This window comes from Ursus arctos, unplaced genomic scaffold, assembly GCF_023065955.2.
Source record: "Ursus arctos isolate Adak ecotype North America unplaced genomic scaffold, UrsArc2.0 scaffold_11, whole genome shotgun sequence".
Classification (NCBI taxonomy): domain Eukaryota; kingdom Metazoa; phylum Chordata; class Mammalia; order Carnivora; family Ursidae; genus Ursus; species Ursus arctos.
The window spans coordinates 65,081,095-65,099,138 of NW_026622775.1; positions in this window are offsets into that span (position 1 = coordinate 65,081,095).

The window sequence follows — 18,044 nt, forward strand, 5'->3', positions numbered from 1 at the left end:
TCAATTAGCATATTATTAGACAGTAAAAGGCAAAAAATATTTCAGACACCATATGCCTTATACCATTTGTTTCTTTTTCTTATTTTAATGAAATGTATAGGACCTCCAGCTCCATGCTGAGTACAAGTGGTGATAGCAGACACCCTTGTTCTTGACCCTAAAGAGAAAGCACTTTCTCTCTCTCTCTCATGTATGTCCGCATGCACACAGGCACACACACAAGGGCATTATATTAGTGAATGTGCTGGAAAATTGAGGGAAGGAGGTATACCTATGTTCAGGGTTTGTAACTGTCATCAGGCTCCAAGCCTCTGCTTTCTTAGAGTGGCTCCTTTCCTAGGTAGAATCTTCTCTCATTTTTAGGAAAATGGCCACAGCCACTCCATGCTTTCAGTCTTCTGACCTAGCTAACTTGTAAAGAGAAAGCACTTTTTTTCTAATATTTGCAGTGAAAGTGTGGAGGCTGACACTCTTTGGCTAGTTGGTCCTGCCTGGATAACATGTGCATTCCTGCACTGAGTGTGACAGAGCTGTGGTATTCCCACTGGTCAGACCTGAGTCATTGGTCTGCCTCTGAGGGAATGTGGGTACTGGGGTCAATCCTATTTGAACCACATTAAGTGATTAAAGGTGTTTATCCAAAGGAAAAGACAGACGGGTGTTGTTACTTGAAGAGGGAGTGGGGGTTCAGCCACTCCAACATCTATCTGCAATAGTAACGTGAGCTGGGTGTGCAAGATAGGCAGGACTTAGATCTGGAAAGACAAGCGAAAAGGGAATTCTGGGAGGAAGAATTGGCCATGGAGGTGTGCTGGAGACAGTTTAACCAGCAGCCTGGTCTCCCTAGGAGGCCCCATGATGGTGAAGGAGGAAGGGGGACTCTTGCCTCCTTTGTTTTCTTTTTAAAATAGCATTTGTTGTTGTTGTTACCATCATCATCATTACTTGTCTTTTAAGTTGTTATTATAGAGGGTTTCCGACAAAGACAACGAGACTAAATAATGTACCCCCATGTACCCATGTACCACCCATCACCCAATTTTATAATTATCATTGTTTTACCAATTGTTTTGTCTTATCTCATGGCATCTTTTAAAGCAAATCCCAGACATCAAATCATTTCAGCTCTGAATATTTCAAGGTATGTATCTTTAACATATAGAGGTTTGTTTTTTTTTAAAGATTTTATTTATTCATTTGACAGAGAGAGAGAGAGAGAGAGCACAAGCAGGGGAAGTGGCAAGCAGAGGGAAAGACAGGCTCCCTGCTGAGCAAGGAGCCTGAGGTAGGGCTCGATCACAGGACCCCGGGATCATGACCTGAGCTGAAGGCAGATGCTTAACTGACTGAGCCACCCAGGCGCCCCCATATAGAGGTTTTTTTTTTTTTAAAGTAATCACAGTACATTATTACACTTAATAATTTTTAATATGGTCTAATAACAAATCTGTGTTCAAATTTCCATGATTTTCTCATAAAATCTCTTTATAAATTGATTTATTTGAATTGAAATCCAAAGTCCAAACATTGCATTTGGTTGATACATTTAAGTCTCTCTCTTTAATAAACCTTCACTTGAAGATTAATTTTAAGTCTCTTTTAATCTATAGCATCCCGTCTACTTTTCCCATGCCATTTATTTGTTGAAAAAATGAAGCATTCTGGGTTGACAACTCAAGATCATGAAGATGGCATTAAGGTGTTTCTCTTTTGGAGCTGCCGTAGGTTGACTGGAAGATAGATTTAGAGGCTTGATTACAATTAGGGGCAATTTTCTTTTCTGTCTTTATTTTGGCAAGTCAACTTAATAGGTGGGGCTGTGTACTGTCTATGACATCGTATCAGGAGGTATGCGATGTCTGGTTCTCTTAAAGGGAACAGCTTCCATTTTTCACTTTTATGAAAGGTGTTTGCTGTGAACTTTTTTGATGGATACTACATTTTAGGTTTAAAAGTTCCCGGTTTGGGGCGCCTGGGTGGCACAGCGGTTAAGCGTCTGCCTTCGGCTCAGGGCATGATCCTGGCGTTCTGGGATCGAGCCCCACATCAGGCTCCTCTGCTGGGAGCCTGCTTCTTCCTCTCCCACTCCCCCTGCTTGTGTTCCCTCTCTCGCTGGCTGTCTCTATCTCTGTTGAATAAATAAATAAAATCTTTAAAAAAAAAATAAAATAAAAGTTCCCGGTTTGGGAGCTGGGTGGCTCAGTCAGTTAAGCATCTCAGGGTCATGATCTCAGGGTCCTGGGATGAAGCCCCCTGTCAGACTCCCTCCTCAGTGGGGAGTCTGCCTCTCCCTCCCCCTTTACCCCTCTCCCTGCTTGTGCACTCTCTCTCTCTCAAATGAATAAATAATCCTTTTAAAAAATAGTTCCGTAGTATGATAAGATTTCTTAAAAGTCATGAGTGGATGCCTTATTTATGAAATACTTTTTCTGCATCTAGTCATCTATTTCCTTTTCTGATTCTTGTAACAAGCTTTTCTATCCTCATCGAATAGGATAAAATATCCCTATTTTATCTGTTCTCTGGAAGAGTTTGTGTTGCATTAGAATTGTCTTTGAATGTTTTGGTAGAATTTGCCTGTAAGTCTGTCGCCATGGGCCTGGTGTTTTCTTTGTGGGGATATTTTAAACCATGGATTCAATGTCTCTAACGGCTTCAGAATATTCAGGTTTTCTACTTTTTGCGTCAGTTTTGATGAGTTACATTTTCCTATGAACTTGTCTGCTCCATCTAAGTTTTCAAAGGTACTGGCATTCAATGTTCATAACATTCCCGTTTAATGTCATCTTTTTTATTCCTAATATCTTTCATTGATGCTTTCTCTTATTTGTCTTGATAAATATTGCCTAATCAGCTGTATGAGTCTTTTAAAAGAACCAACTTTTCGGGCACCTGGATGGCTCAATTGGTTGAATGTCCGACTCTTGATCTTGGCTCAGGCCATGATCTCAGGGTGGTGAGATGGAGTCTTGTGTGGGGCTCACGCTCAGCACGGAGTCTGTTTGCCCTTCTCCCTCCCCCTCTGCCCCACTGTGCTCCTTCTCGCTCTCTACCTATCTAAAATAAATAAATAAAATCTTTTTAAAAAAATCAACTTTTGGCTTTGTCAATCCTCTCCATTCAAAACTTCTTCCCCATTTCATTAATTTTGGGCCTTTATTATTGCCTTCTTTCCACGTGATGTGTGTTCTGGCACACCTCAAACTTTTCAAGTGGGACATGTAGCACATTTATTTTAGCCTTTCTTCTTTTTCTAATATAAATACTTAAGACCATCAATTTTCTCTTCAAGTATGGCCTCAGCTACATACCTCAACTTCCGAGGTTTAAACGTTTCATTATAAAATAACTTTGAAATATTTTCTGTCTATTTCAACCTAATTTTTATTATAATTTCTTTTTTTTTCTTTTTAAGTAGGCTCCACACCCAACGTGAGGCTTGAACTCACAACCCCAAGATCAAAAGTTGTGTGCTTTACTGACTGAGCCAGCCAGTCTGTATGTCCTACCAGTACTGTATGGAAGTTTCATCCTCACCACATCCCCACCAAAACTTGGCATGGTCAGTCTTCTTAATTTTAGCTATTCTAATAGGTTTGTGGGGGGCATTTCAGTGTGGTTTTAATTTCTATTTCCCTGATCACTAATGATGTTGACCATCTTTTTAGGCACGAATCCTTTTTGTGATGTCCGCTCAAACATTTTACCCATTTTTATGGGTAGCCCCTATAATTTCTCTTTTGACTCATGAGCTTTTGGAAGTGAATTTCTATTTTTTTAAATAATTTTTAAAAATTGAGTTGTTACTTTACGTTCTTTCAGTGAAATGCACGGATCACATGTATAGTTTGATGAATTTCCCCAAATGTGTACATCTGTAGAAGTTACACAACGGTCACGACACAGACAATTTCCATGACAGCAGAAACTTGTCTTACCGTCTCTCCATCGATCCCTGCTCTTCCCCTGCGCACCTCGAGGCTGCAACTCTTCTGACCTCTAGCATCATAGAGTAGCATTGCCACTCCTCAAATGTAATAGAAATGCAACCACACTCATGTATTCTTTTGTGTGTAGCTTTTCTTCAATATAGTGTTTTTGAGTGGTTTTTTTATGTTGTTGCTTGTATTTTGGGGTTGTTGCTTTCTTTCTTCTTCTTCAACCTCATCCTCCTCCCCTTATTCTCTTTCTTCTTTTGAGTAGTTCATAGTCCATTGCATGAAAATACAACAATTTATCCATTCCTTTGTTGATGGATATTTGGGCTACTTCCAGTTTGGGGCAATTATGATGAAAGCTGCTATGAATGTTTTTGTACAAGTCTTTTTGTGGAATATGTTTTTATCTCTCTTGGGTAAACACCTAGGGGTGGAAGTGTTGAGTCATAGGGTAAGTGCATGTTTACCTTTACAAGAAACTGCCAAACTAGTTTTCCAAAGAGGTTCTACCATTTACACTTCACTATCACTGGGTATTTAAGTCTTTTCAACTTTAATTATTCTAGTGGGTAAAATATGGTATCCTAGTTGTTTTTTAAAGTCGGTTTTATTGCTGTATAATTTACATGCAATAAAATGCACACATTTTAAGTGTGTGATTTCTTGAGTTTTGACAAATGCACACACCTGTGTAATCACCATCCCTAATCAAGATACAGAACAATTCCTTCACCTCAGAAAACTTTCATGCCCCTTTCTAGTCAATTACACCCTGCTTCTGCCCCAGTAACCACTAATCTTATTTCTATCATTTTTTATTTTGTCTGTTCTGGAATTTCATATAAATGGAATCATATACTATGTACTCTTTTTTGTGTGGCTCCTTTCACTTAGCATAATTATTTTAAGATTCACTCATATTTTTGTGTTCAACATTAACGTTTATTTCCCCTTTCGTTGCTGAGTGACAATCCATTGTATGAATGTATCACAACTTACTTATCCATTGTCTTCATGATGGACATTTGGATTGTTTTTACTTTTTGGCTATTATGAATAAATATATTTTTTATGTATGTTTTTATTTCTTTCGGTAGATTCCTAGGAATGGAATGGCTGAACCATATGATAAATGTATGCCTAACGTTTTAAGAAACTACCAAACTATTTTCCAAAGTGGTTAGATTATTTTATATTCCTACCAGTACTGTATGGAAGTTTCATCCTCACCACATCCTCACCAAAACTTGGCATGGTCAGTCTTCTTAATTTTAGCTATTCTAGTAGGTTCGTGGGGGGTATTTCAGTGTGGTTTTAATTTCTATTTCCCTGATCACTAATGATGTTGACCATCTTTTTAGGCACGAATCCTTTTTGTGATGTCCGCTCAAACATTTTACCCATTTTTATGGGTTATTTATCTTATTACTGAGTTGCAAGAGATATTTATATGTTCTATTTGTAAATTATTTGTCAATTATTTTCTCCCAATGTGTAACATTTCTGATCATTTACTTAACTGGATCTCTTAATGTGCAGATTGTAATTTTATGAAATTTAATTTATCAATGTTTTCTTTTATGGCTAATGCTTTTCTTGTTCTAGCTGAGAAATCTTTGCCACCCAAATATCGTGAAGGTATTTTTCTGTGTTTTATTCTAGAAGCGCTATAATTTTAACATTCATATTTAGGTCTTCATCTATGTTGAATTATTTTTTATGTGTAGTATGAGTTAGGGGTCAAGATATATTTTCCCTCCTATGAATATCCAATTGTCCCAGCACTGTTTTTGAAGAATCTTTCTTTTTTTCAGTGATTTCTTCTGGCTCCTTTGTAAAAAAAAAAAAATCAATTGACTATTTAATATTGAGCTAATTTCTGATTTTGTTCTGTTGCATTTGTTCATCTTTGTGCCAATACCATACTTTCTTGAATATTGAATCTTCACAGTAATCACTGAAATCAGACTATGTAAGTCCTCCAAATTGGTTCTTTTTTCAAGAATTTTTTTTTCTTTTTTGATATTCTATGTCATTTATATTGCTATAAACATTTTATTTTATTAAGATTTTATTTATTTTATTTGAGGTGGGGGGAGAGAGTGTGCAAATAAAAGAAGGGGCAGGGGGAAGGAGAGGGAAAGGGAGAGAATCCCAACTAGACTCCACACTGAACGTGGAACATGATGCTGGGCTTGATTTCACCACCCCGAGATCATGACCTGAGATAAAACCAAGAGTCTGATGCTTAACTGACTGAGCCACCAGGCTCCCCACCATATACATTTTAGCATCTGCTTCTCAATTTCTACAAAAAGGCATGCAGGAACTTTGTTTGGAATTTGCATTGATTATAGATCAATTGTGCAGAATGTCCAATATTAAGTTTTCCAATGTGTGAACATGTATAGCTCTCCATTTATTCTGGTCTTTAAAAATTTCTCTCAGCAGGGGCGCCTGGGTGGCGCAGTCCTTAAGCGTCTGCCTTCGGCTCAGGGCGTGATCCAGGCATTCTGGGATTGAGCCCCATGTCGGGCTTCTCCGCTGGAAGCCTGCTTCTTCCTCTCCCACTCCCCCTGCTTGTGTTCCCTCTCTCGCTGGCTGTCTCTATCTCTGTTGAATAAGTAAATAAAATCTTAAAAGAAAAATTTCTCTCAGCAAATTTTATAATGTTATAGGTAGAGATTTCACACAAATTTTGTTTAAGTTATTCCCAATTATTTTATGTTCTTTCATGTATTGTGATATTTTTAATTTCATTTTTCAATTTTGTACCTAGTATATAGAGACATAACTGATTTTTCTGTATTGTTCTTGCATCCTTTGAACTTTATAAACTGTGTTTTGGTAAAAGTAAGGGTTTGTTATTTTTTTCCAATAGATGCCTTAGGAACTTCTATGTATACGATTATTTTGTTTGTAAATAGAGACAATTTTACTTCTTCACCATTCTTCATTTTTTCTCTGCTTGCCTTATTTCACTGGCTAAGACCTCCAGCACAAGGCTGCTGTAAGTGGTGAGCCAATACCCTTGCCTTGTTCTTGATGTTAGAGAGAAAGCATTTGGTCTTTCACATTTAAGTACAATGTCAATTCAAAGATTTTCGTAAGACAACTTTATCAAAGTCTGAAGTTTCCTTTGATTCCTAGTCGGCTGAGAGTTTTAATTAGAAAACATTGAACTTTAACAATTGATTTTTTGCATCGGTTGAGATGATAAAATGGTTTTTCTCCTTTATGCTGTATATATGATGAACTGTATTAACTGATTTTCAAAGTGTTAAACTAAAAAATTAAAAAAACAAACAAATAAATAAATAAAAACAGAGTATTAAACTAATCTAGCATTACTATGATAAACCCCACTCAGTCATGATGAATTATCTCATTTTATATATAGCTAGATGTGATTAGCTAATACTCTAATTCAGTTTGTTAAGAACTTTTGCATTTATATTCATGAAGATTATTATTTTTTTATTTTTTTATTTTTTTAATGATTTTTTATTATATTATGTTAGTCACCATACAGTACATCCCCGGTTTCCGATGTAAGGCTCGATGATTCATTAGTTGCATATAACACCCAGTGCACCAGGCAATACGTGCCCTCCTTACTACCCATCACCAGCCTATCCCAATCCCCCAGCCCCCTCCCCTCTGAGGCCCTCAGTTTGTTTCTCATAGTCCATAGTCTCTCATGCTTCATTCCCCCTTCTGATTACCCCCCCTTTCTTTATCCCTTTCTTCCCCTACCGATCTTCCTAGTTCTTATGTTCCATAGATGAGAGAAATCATATGATAATTATCTTTCTCTGCTTGACTTATTTCACTTAGCATTATCTCCTCCAGTGCCGTCCATGTTGTAGCAAATGTTGAGAATTCGTTCTTTCTGATAGCTGAGTAATATTCCATTATATATATATATTCATGAAGATTATTGGTTTATGATTTTATCTTCTTGTACTTTACTGGTTCCCTCCTTATCTTTTGAAAGAATTTGTACAAGATTGATATTTATTTTTTAAATGTTTAAAATAAATTGTCTTTAGGAAAAAGTTTTTAATTATGAATTCAATTTTTAAAATGTATATACAGGGTTATGGAGATTTTTTATTATTTTATATTAGCTTCTATAATTTTTGTCTTTCAAGAAATTTTTTCATTTCATCTAGACTGTTGAATTTCGTAGTATAACCTTGTTCACAATAGGATCCTTAGTGATGTTCTCTCTTTCAAATCTGATATTGTTAATTTATTTCTTCTTCCTTTGTTTTTCCTGATCAATATAGTTAAGAGTATATCAATTTTATTCATATTTTCAAAGAAGTAACTTTTGGCCATGTTAATTTTCCTTATTGTTTATCTGCTTTTATTGATTTTGGCTTTAATATTTATTGTCTTTTTTTATCTTATTTTGTGTTTACATTTGTTTTTTTTCTAGCTTCTCAAGCTGGAAGCATAAATCACTGATTTAAAATTTGTTTTTTTTTTCTTATATAGTCATTTAAAGCTCTGTTTTTTTTTTCTAAGCACTACTTTATCTGCATCCAACAAATTTTGGTGTGTTGCATTTACAATAATGGTTAAAAATATTTTCTAATTGTCTTTGTGATTTTTTTCTCTGACCTATAGTAATTTAGAAGTGGGGGGGTTAGAAGCATCTCTTTCAAAGCATATCACTAGGTCTTACTTCTTTTTTTTTTAGAATCTAGTCTGACATTCTCTGCCTTTCGAGCATTTCATTTACATGCACCTAATGTAATTATTATATAATTTGTTTAAACCCACATCTTCCTTTTTGTTTTTTTATTTGTCCAATTTTTCTTCATCAACTCCCTTTTTCCATCTATTTTTTTTTAAAGATTTTACTTATTTATTTGACAGAGATAGAGACAGCCAGCGAGAGAGGGAACACAAGCAGGGGGAGCGGGAGAGGAAGAAGCAGGCTCATAGCGAAGGAGCCTGATGTGGGGCTCGATCCCATCACGCCGGGATCACGCCCTGAGCCGAAGGCAGACGCTTAACCGCTGTGCCACCCAGGCGCCCCTTCCCGTCTATTTTTAGTATTTCATTTTACCTCTTCTATTTGCTTTTCTGCTGTACCTCAGTTTTATTTTTTAGTGGCTGCTATAAAAGTTACAATATACATCCTTACTTATCATAGCCTACCTTGAATTAATTTTTTTCACTCATATATGATGTAAGACCTTTCCACTTATCTACCTCCCTTTCATTGTTCCACTAATATTACCATTTTGCTTTTTTGTTTGTGATAACTTCACAATGCATTGTGATAATTTCCCCTTTAACAGTACATTTTCTTTTAAAGAAATCAAGAAATAAAAAGAAAAAGTATTTTATATAGATAAACTTAGCACTTCTGGTATCCTTCATTGGGTAAGGGAGTGTTGTGTATGGAACTTAAGTTTCTAATTGGTATAGTCTCCTTTCAGCCCAAAGATCTTCCCTTAATATTTCTTTTTTGTGCAGGTCTACTGGTTATGAAATTGCTCAGCTTTGTTCATATGAAAATGTCTTTTACAGTCTGTGTTTGTGTGCTTTTACATGTTGACATGTTGACGTGCTTTTAATATCAGATTTAAGAAATTGTTGCCTGTTATTAAGACTTTTCTATGCATTTTTTTATGTTTTAAATTTTTGGCTTTTACATTTAGGTCTATAATCCATTTTGAGTTAATTTTTATGTATGTTAGGAGACAAGGATCAAGATTCGTATTTTATATATTACTATACTATTGTTCCAGCACCATTTGTTGTAAAGATTATCCTTTCTCCATTGAATTGCTTTGGCACGCTTGTTGAAAATCATAGACAATATATAAGTAGATCTATTTCTGAACTCTTTATTCTGTCCCATTGATCTATGAGTCTATCTCTGTGCAAACACTACATTATCTTGATTATTATAGCTTTGTAAGTCTTGAAATCAGGCGGTATGAATCTTTCAACTTTATTCTTATTTTTAAAAATAGTTTTGGATAGTCTAGGTCCTTTGCATTTCCAAACCTTAGAAAAAGTTTAACAATTTCCTTAAAAATTCCTCATGGGATTTTTGTTAGGATTACATTGAATCTATATAGCAAAATGGAGTAAATTCATATCCTAACAATATTCAGTCTTCTGAGCCATAAACATTGTATATATTTACATTTCTTTAGGTCTGCCTTAATTTTTCACAGCAATGTTATGTGATTTTACATTTTCTAAATTTCAGGTCTTACATGTATTTTGCCAAATTTATTACAGAATATTTCACATTTTTGATACTATCATTTTTTTAAAGATTTTATTTATTTATTTGACAGAGAGAGACACAGAGAGAGAGGGAACACAAGCAGGGGGAGTGTGAGAGGGAGAAGCAGGCTTCCCACCGAGCAGGGAGCCAGATGCGGGGCTTGATCCCAGGACCCTGGGATCATGACCGGAGCTGAAGGCAGATGCTTAATGACTGCGCCACCCAGGCACCCCTGCAGTTTTCTTTTCTTATAATGATTTTCTTTTCCTGTAATATGTATTAGGTTTTATTATCAAGGTAATGCTGGATTCACAGAATGAGTTAGCAAGTGTTTCCTCCTCTTCTATTTTCTGAAAGGGTTCATGCAGAATTTGTATTATTTTTTTCTTTAAATGTTTGACAAAATTCATCAGTGAGCCCAGCTGAGTCTAGAGTTTTCTTTGCGGGAAAGTTTTTAAAATAAAATTGTATTTACTTAATAGTAATAAAGTTTTTCACATTTATTATCATCAATTTCTTTCTGAGTGAGCTGTAGTAGTTTATGTTTTTCAAGAGATTTATTTCATCTAAGTGTTGACGTTATCAGCTTAAATTGGCTTAAAATTTTTCACATGTCCTTATTATTGTAATGTCTTTAGAATCTGTAGTGATGGCCCCACTATTGTTGTTGATATTAGTAATTTGTGTCTTCTCTTATTTCTGATCCATATGATTAGAGGCTTATCCATTTCTTGATCTTCTCAAAGGACCAGTTTTTTCTTTTTGTTTTATGAACTTTTCTCTGTATTTTTTTCTTTTATTTTTTATCTTTATTATCTCTCTTCTTCTGTTTACTTAATTTTCTTTTCTTTTTCTAGTTTCTCAAGGTCAAAGTTTAGGTCATTTAATTGAGAGCTTTCTTCTTGTCTTTTTTTTAAGTAGGCTCTATGCCCAGCATGGAGCCCAACAAAAGGCTTGAACTCATGACCTTGAGATCAAAACCTGAGCTGATATCAAGAGGTGAACACTTAACCGACTGAGCCACCTAGGCACCCCAAGAGCTTTCTTCTTTTCTAATGTAAGTATTTAATGTTATATTTCCCTCCAAACACTGCTTTAGTTATGTCGCACTAATTGTTATGTTTTCATTTTCAGGAAGTTCAAAATTTTTTCTAATTTCTTTTGTGATATTTTTCTTTGATTCCTGGACAATTAAAAGTGTGTTGTTTGGTTTCTGTTTATTTGGAGACTTAAATATCTTTCCGTGTTCATTTCTAATTTAATCCCATGTAGTCAGAGAATATATTCTGAGTGGTTTCAATTCTTTTGAATCGATACTTGTTTTATGGGCTACAGTATGCTCTGTCTTGGTACATTTTTTTTTTTTTAAGATTTATTTACTTGACAGAGATAGAGACAGCCAGCGAGAGAGGGAACACAAGCAGGGGGAGTGGGAGAGGAAGAAGCAGGCTTCTAGCAGAGGAGCCTGATGTGGGGCTCGATCCCATAACGCCGGGATCACGCCCTGAGCCGAAGGCAGACGCTTAACCGCTGTGCCACCCAGGCACCCCTGTCTTGGTAAATGTTTTATCTGCTCTTGAAAAAAACGAATATTCACCTGTTGTTGGGTATGTTGTTCTCTTATCATTAGGTCAAATTAGTTGATAGTATTGTTCAAATTTTCTATATCCTTCCTGCTTTTCTGTTTACTTATTCTATTAATTATTGAGAAAGGCTTTGTTACTGTGTATCTAAAATCAGTTCACAGTCAGCTCACAAACCCGTGATTTTTACCCTACACATTCAAGCCAACCATTCAAGGGAACACTGTGCACAGCTTCCTCCTGCCCAGTACCCTGTCTCGCACCCAATTGCAGCTGCCTTGGCAGCCCCAGAGTCTGACCTCTACTCCTTCTACCCTGTGGGACCACTCCTCTCTGTCTGGGCCCCACTTCTCTGTGAGGTGCTTTGGAAAGTGTTCCTGTGCAGGCAGCTAAGATGAATCTGGAGTTCACCTCTTTTTTTTTTTAATTTTTTTTACCAAATAAAGTATGTGGCAGCTACTTACAGCTCAAGAACTATTTGTTGAATGAGTGAACAACTTCAGTGAGATCTCCACACTACCTATTACGTTTTTTAAATGTTTCCACGTCTGGAAGAAGGGAGCTCTATGAAGCCGAAATAAGGACAATGATGGATGATGGGAAGCAAGCAAATTTCAAGTTGTAAACTTAGGACTCAGGCTGGTCTAGGGCATTTAGAAGTTCTTGAAGTTCAGAAGAAGGAACCATCAGACTACAAATCCAAAATCATCACATGGAGATCCTTTCTTTATAAGTCAAGAGCTCTGCTTTATCACAAGGGAGAATGTCAGAAGCAACAGAGGTGACTTAGAACAGCTGTGTTCAAATATTTTTATCACACCCCCTTTAGTAAAAAATAATTTTTTGAATTTTTAAATTTCCCAATATATGTAAATATATTTATTTATAAATTATTTTCTATGTTTCTCCTATTGGTTAATGTCTCAAGGCATATTTGCACTTGAGGGCACTGTTTATTATTAAGGATAGTGAATACAAATTCATTTTCAGATCATATTCTTGGTCATTCCAAACTTCCTGGCTGACTTCATGTCAGATCTGATTACATGGAAATAAAGTGTGACTTAGAATAGATGAAACACAATTAGTAGGCATTTTAATATTTAATAGTTTATTCCTCACCCTAGAGGATTTAGTTGGGTACCCATTTTGGACACCTTGGGCTTAGTGAAAAGGCCATGGTGGAAGGTGGACACCTGGCTCCTTTGCAAAGCCTCCAGCTTTCACAGCAGAAAGCATGGTCCTGTCTCTAACTCTTGCACTGCTCTTCCTAATCCCCAGACGCGTTTAGTGACAAGGCAGCTGGGCCAGAGAGGCCTGGCAGCCATGAGATCTGGGGCCTTCTTCCAGCTTTGTCACCGGCTTGCTGTGGGTCCTTGACAAGTCTGTTTCCGCAGATCTCAGCTTTCTCAGCTGCAAAGCACAGGCCCGACTAAAATCCCAATCCTACCATTCTGTAAGAAGTATCTCACTATAGCTGGCTTCGGTAAATGCTGGGGTTCAAATCCACGTAACGTCTACAAGGCCTTAAGTGAATTATTTGACTTTTCTGCGCCTTGTTTTCTGACCTAGGAGATGAATATACTTTTAGTTTGTGAGAACTGGATGAGATGCTATACACAAATTTAAAAAAACCCACACAACATAGTTCACTTTCTGTATCTCTTACCTCTGTGGTTCTCAAATTTCATTTGGTGCAGGAGAATTCCCTGGGGATTTCTCCCCGTCCCTCCTCCTATGCCACCCCGTCTGCGATTCTGGAGCAGGGGTGGAAGCCAGCTGTCTGCATTTCTCCCGCCTCCTGGGCGGTTGTCCCCGCTAAGAGCACTGCCCTAATCTTTGTGCGTCTCCTACCACATCAAACACAGAGCCTTGCACTTTGAAGCGTTCAAAAGAAAACAGAAGGACTGGACAGGTGATGGCAAGGACAACAAGCAACCTGTGTTTCTGCAGGTCAAGCCATCCCCTGGGAGGCTGCACACTGAGCAGCCTGCCTGTGTGTCCAGCTCGGCCCTCCCCAGCCCAGCCCAGCCCTGCTGGGAAGCACGGCGTGGTCAGGCCGTGTTTGTCAGCTCCCTGCTCGCCTCTCCTACGGCTCTGTTTTGACAGGTGTGTCCCAGGCTGGCACAACACACATTGCCAGCTCAGCCCTGACCAGCGAAGAGGGGCCAGAGGAAGGTCTGGAGGCTCTGCTCAGGGCCATGTCCTATCCCAGCTGGAGGGGAGTGAGGCGGCCCTCGCTGGGGAATGCTGGGCAAGCCCGGGGGGGTTTAGACATATCCCAGTCCTATGGCCTCCAGGAAGCCCCTTTGCTCTCCTTGGAAGGAAGCCCTGGAGTTCCTTCAAGGCTTTGCAAATCTGGTGGGGATTAAAACAACCTGATGGCAAAGGCCATGATTCTAATCGGGTGACTGAAAGCTCACAGGCTCTCACCTCTCCGTCTGGGTTCAGACTGTCATGCCTTAGCCCTGGCATGTTCCAGGAAAGCAATCAAGCAGGGCGGGAGGAAGAAGACTTGGTTAGAGTTGCAGGATCCGGCACATTCCAGGTGACTTCCTGACGGGATGTCAAGACTGAGCCGCTCTCTTTGTTTCCTAGCAGAGAAACCAAAAATCAGAGCAGGGCTTTGTCAGCCTGCAGCTGCACCATGAATGGAGGGCCCAGCGGGGGGGAAGCATGATCTGCGCCATTTCCATGCCCGTGAAGGAGCTCCATCATGGAGCCCAGCCAGTCATCCCACTGTGAAGCAGGTGGGTGCGTCTCACACAGTTTTGCATCGAACAGTGTATTGATTCAGAGTGTTTGCTACACGCCGATGGTTCCAGCTGCCCTCCCCACCGACACCTGCGGCCAGCTCTTGGGCTTCCCAGCAGCACCTAAAATGGGCTGGACGCTATAAAGGGTCACATTAATAGTAGCTATTTGATGAAAGAAAGGGACCAGGGGGTACTTCTGGGGAATGTGCATCAGGAGGTGCTCAAGGGTTGTGACCAACAGCAAAGGGACCCGAGAAGTCGAGTTGCAGCACAATCTGAGATAGGAGAAGTTGCAGGACCAGGACCCAAGAGACCTGAGTTCTAGTCCCAGATGGTGACAAACTCCTCACCTCTCTCACTCAGCCGTTGCTTTCTGTCTTGGAAAGTAGAGAGGCCGAGCCTGGTGATCCACCAGCTCGATCTTGGATCTAACAATGCAGAGAATGTGGGAGTGGGAGTTGCAGGGGCTGGAGTTCTGGCCGGTCCATCTACAGAGGACAGTGGCGAACGCCATTCAGGAAGCTCCGGATCTGTATAGTGACCCTCGTGATTATGGCTGCTAATAGCATAGTCACCACTGCCACGTACACGCCCTGGATTGTGTCTACACAAAATGCACATGCAGACGCCCTAACCCCCAGTGCAACTGTATCTGGAGATAGGATCCTAGGAGGGAACTGAGGTTGAAGGAGGTTATAATGGCAGGGCCCTAATCTGTTAGGACCGTGGCCTTATAAGCAAAGGAAAAGGGTACTCTCGCTTACTCCCTTTCTCCCCCCTCTGACACTTCTCTCCCCACCTCCCACCCCAGGACCAGATGAGGACACAGCAAGCCAGGAAGAGCTGGCATCTTGCCCTTGGACTTCTTAGCCTCCAGAACCCTAAGGAAATTAATTTCTATTGGCTGAGCCACCCAGCCTGTGGTACTTTGTCATGACAGCCTCAGGTGCTAACGTACCAGGCAACTGGCCAATTGCGTTGTTATAAAGAAAACCGTGGGCCCCAAATGGCGGGACTTGAACCACGGCAGGTCATCAAACCTGGGCTTAATACCTAGCCTAACTGCAGTTTCAATCTCCCCCAGAAATGTAAGTCTCAACCTGTCAATCAGGAATTTTCTGATAAACGCCAATGAGGTCATCTGCGGACACGGGTCTTCTCCCTTCCCCAAAGGAAGATGAGGTAATCTGCTTAGTAAAACCCCCTGCCCTTCCCACCGTGGGAAGGTGATTTTGCCTGAAATAATCCTTTCTTTTCTTTTGCTTATGATTTTTTGCCCCATCCCCCTTCCTATGAAAACTCTATTTTGTCCAGCTCCTCTGAGTGCCCTTCTATTTGCCAGATGGTGTGCTGCCTGATTCAGGAATCATTTAATTAAGCCAATTAGATCTTCAAATTTAGTCAGCTGAATTTTGTTTGTTCTTTACAGTATCCTCTTACTTAATGCCCTCAATGACCTCAGGAGGTAGGTACAATTATAGCTCCCATTTTACAGGAAGGGAACAAAAGCACAGAGAGGATAACTCGCCCAGGGCTGAGTTTCAATAGACGTAAGTCTAAAGACTCATCATCTTTGTGACTTTGGGAAGTTAATCTCTCCAGACCTCAGTTTCCCCATCTGTGAAGTGGGAATAATAACAGTACATATGGACATAATAGCTACATTATCAATCGTAGTGAGGATCAGATGTGTTATTATACGTAAAGTCCTTAAAATGATCTTCTGCTGCATAGTAAGTTCTCCGCCGGTGTCTGCTGTTATTATTGTCGCTATGATTCTCTTATTCCTTTATTGCCAACCACAGAGTTCATGGCCAGGTTTGCTCAGAGTCGATCTTGTTCCCGTGCCTCTAATTTTACCACATGACCCCCTCCCCTGAGTGGTCCCAGCCCTCTGGATTGGGGTAGACCCTGGACTGAGCCCCAGGGTTAGCAATTCGATTGTTCTCCTAGGGTTGGGAATTAGAAATTGAAGGAGAGTCCTTTGGTGGAGAGCAATAGCCCTGTTAATCTGTGCCTTATGCAAATGGAAGATGCTGGTAGAAGGAGAGGTCAGTGGCCACTGAGAGAAAGTAAGAGACAGGTCACCCTCTGCAGTGAAGACGGGAGCCTGGGATGCTGGCACGTAGCAAGCCCGAAGCCGGGCTGTTCAGCCTCTGTAGCCCTGATATTGCGTGCTGTGTCCATATCATAAACCCCTTCTCTCTAACTTCCTTGCTAGGGTCGAGAGGACTTCCATGGCCAGGGAGAGTGGAGGTGTGGACCTGGCGGAGGGGGGCTGTGTGGCTACCCAGGTGGGCTCCGGGTGCCTGCCTTGTCCTTGCCTGTGAATCAAGCTGAACCCCTTCCAGACCACTGGCCAGGACACATGAGTTTTTCTTATGTGGTCGCTTCTATATTCTCGAATCGCTTGGTTTTTTATCCTTGCAGCCTTGTCTCTCATTCTGGATCCCAATACATTTCTTGGAATTGATCGCAGATCTACTTTCTGGATCTTGACTCTGTGACATTTGGGCTTGCCCTCAGGCTTGGGCTCCTCCAGCTCCCTGGACCCCCGGGCTCGTGCTGGGGAGCATGGCCCCACCAGCCATGCCGTCAACCCTACCCTGGACAGTGAATGTCTGGAATTTCCTGGAGGAGTTCTTGGGGACCCAGGCTGTAAAATGATACCACTGAATCGTCCCTACTGCCTCCTTCAAGGCCCACCATCTCTGTGCCATGGGTGATGCCTTCCCTGGCCTACTCGGCCTCACCTTCCACACTTGCCCCCAGGGCCCCCTTCCTCTCCCACCCTTGGCCTGCCTCACATGCTGCTTGAGGTGGAGACCAGTCATTCACTATGTGCCACCCTCCCCTCCTAGAGGTGAGCCCCACAGCACAAGGCCTCTGTGCTAAACATTACTTCTAGCAGTGTCTGTGAGGATGTTTCCAGAAGAGATTTGCATTTGAATGGGTAAATTGAGTAAAGAATATCACCTTCACTAAAACTGTAGGTATCGGCCCATCTGTGGAGGGCGAGAGAGTAGAACAAAAAGGTGAAGAAAGGGAGAATTCTATCTCTGCCTGGCTGTGTGAGCTCGGACATGGGTCTTCTGGCTTGGTCTAGAAGGTCTAGAATTTACACTACTGACTCTCTTGGTTCCCAGGCCTTTGGACTCAGACTAGAACTGCACCACTGATGCTCCTGGGTCTGCAGCCTGTGGGCGGAAGATCGTGGGATTTCTCAGTCTCTGTATGTCTCTGTCCCTCCCCCACTTCTGCCCCAATATGTATACACGCACACACCTATGTATACAGTAGTCTGCCCTTATCTGCGATTTTGCTTTCCAAGGTTATAATTACCACTGTCAACCACAGTCCCGAAGCTGATGGCCCTCCTTCTGACCCCCAGGAAGAAGGTCAGTAGTAGCCCAACACTTAGGTCATAACGCCTACATCCTTCACCTCACTTGATCCCATCACGTGGGCATTTTATCATCTCACATCCCTACAAGAAGAAGGGTGAGTA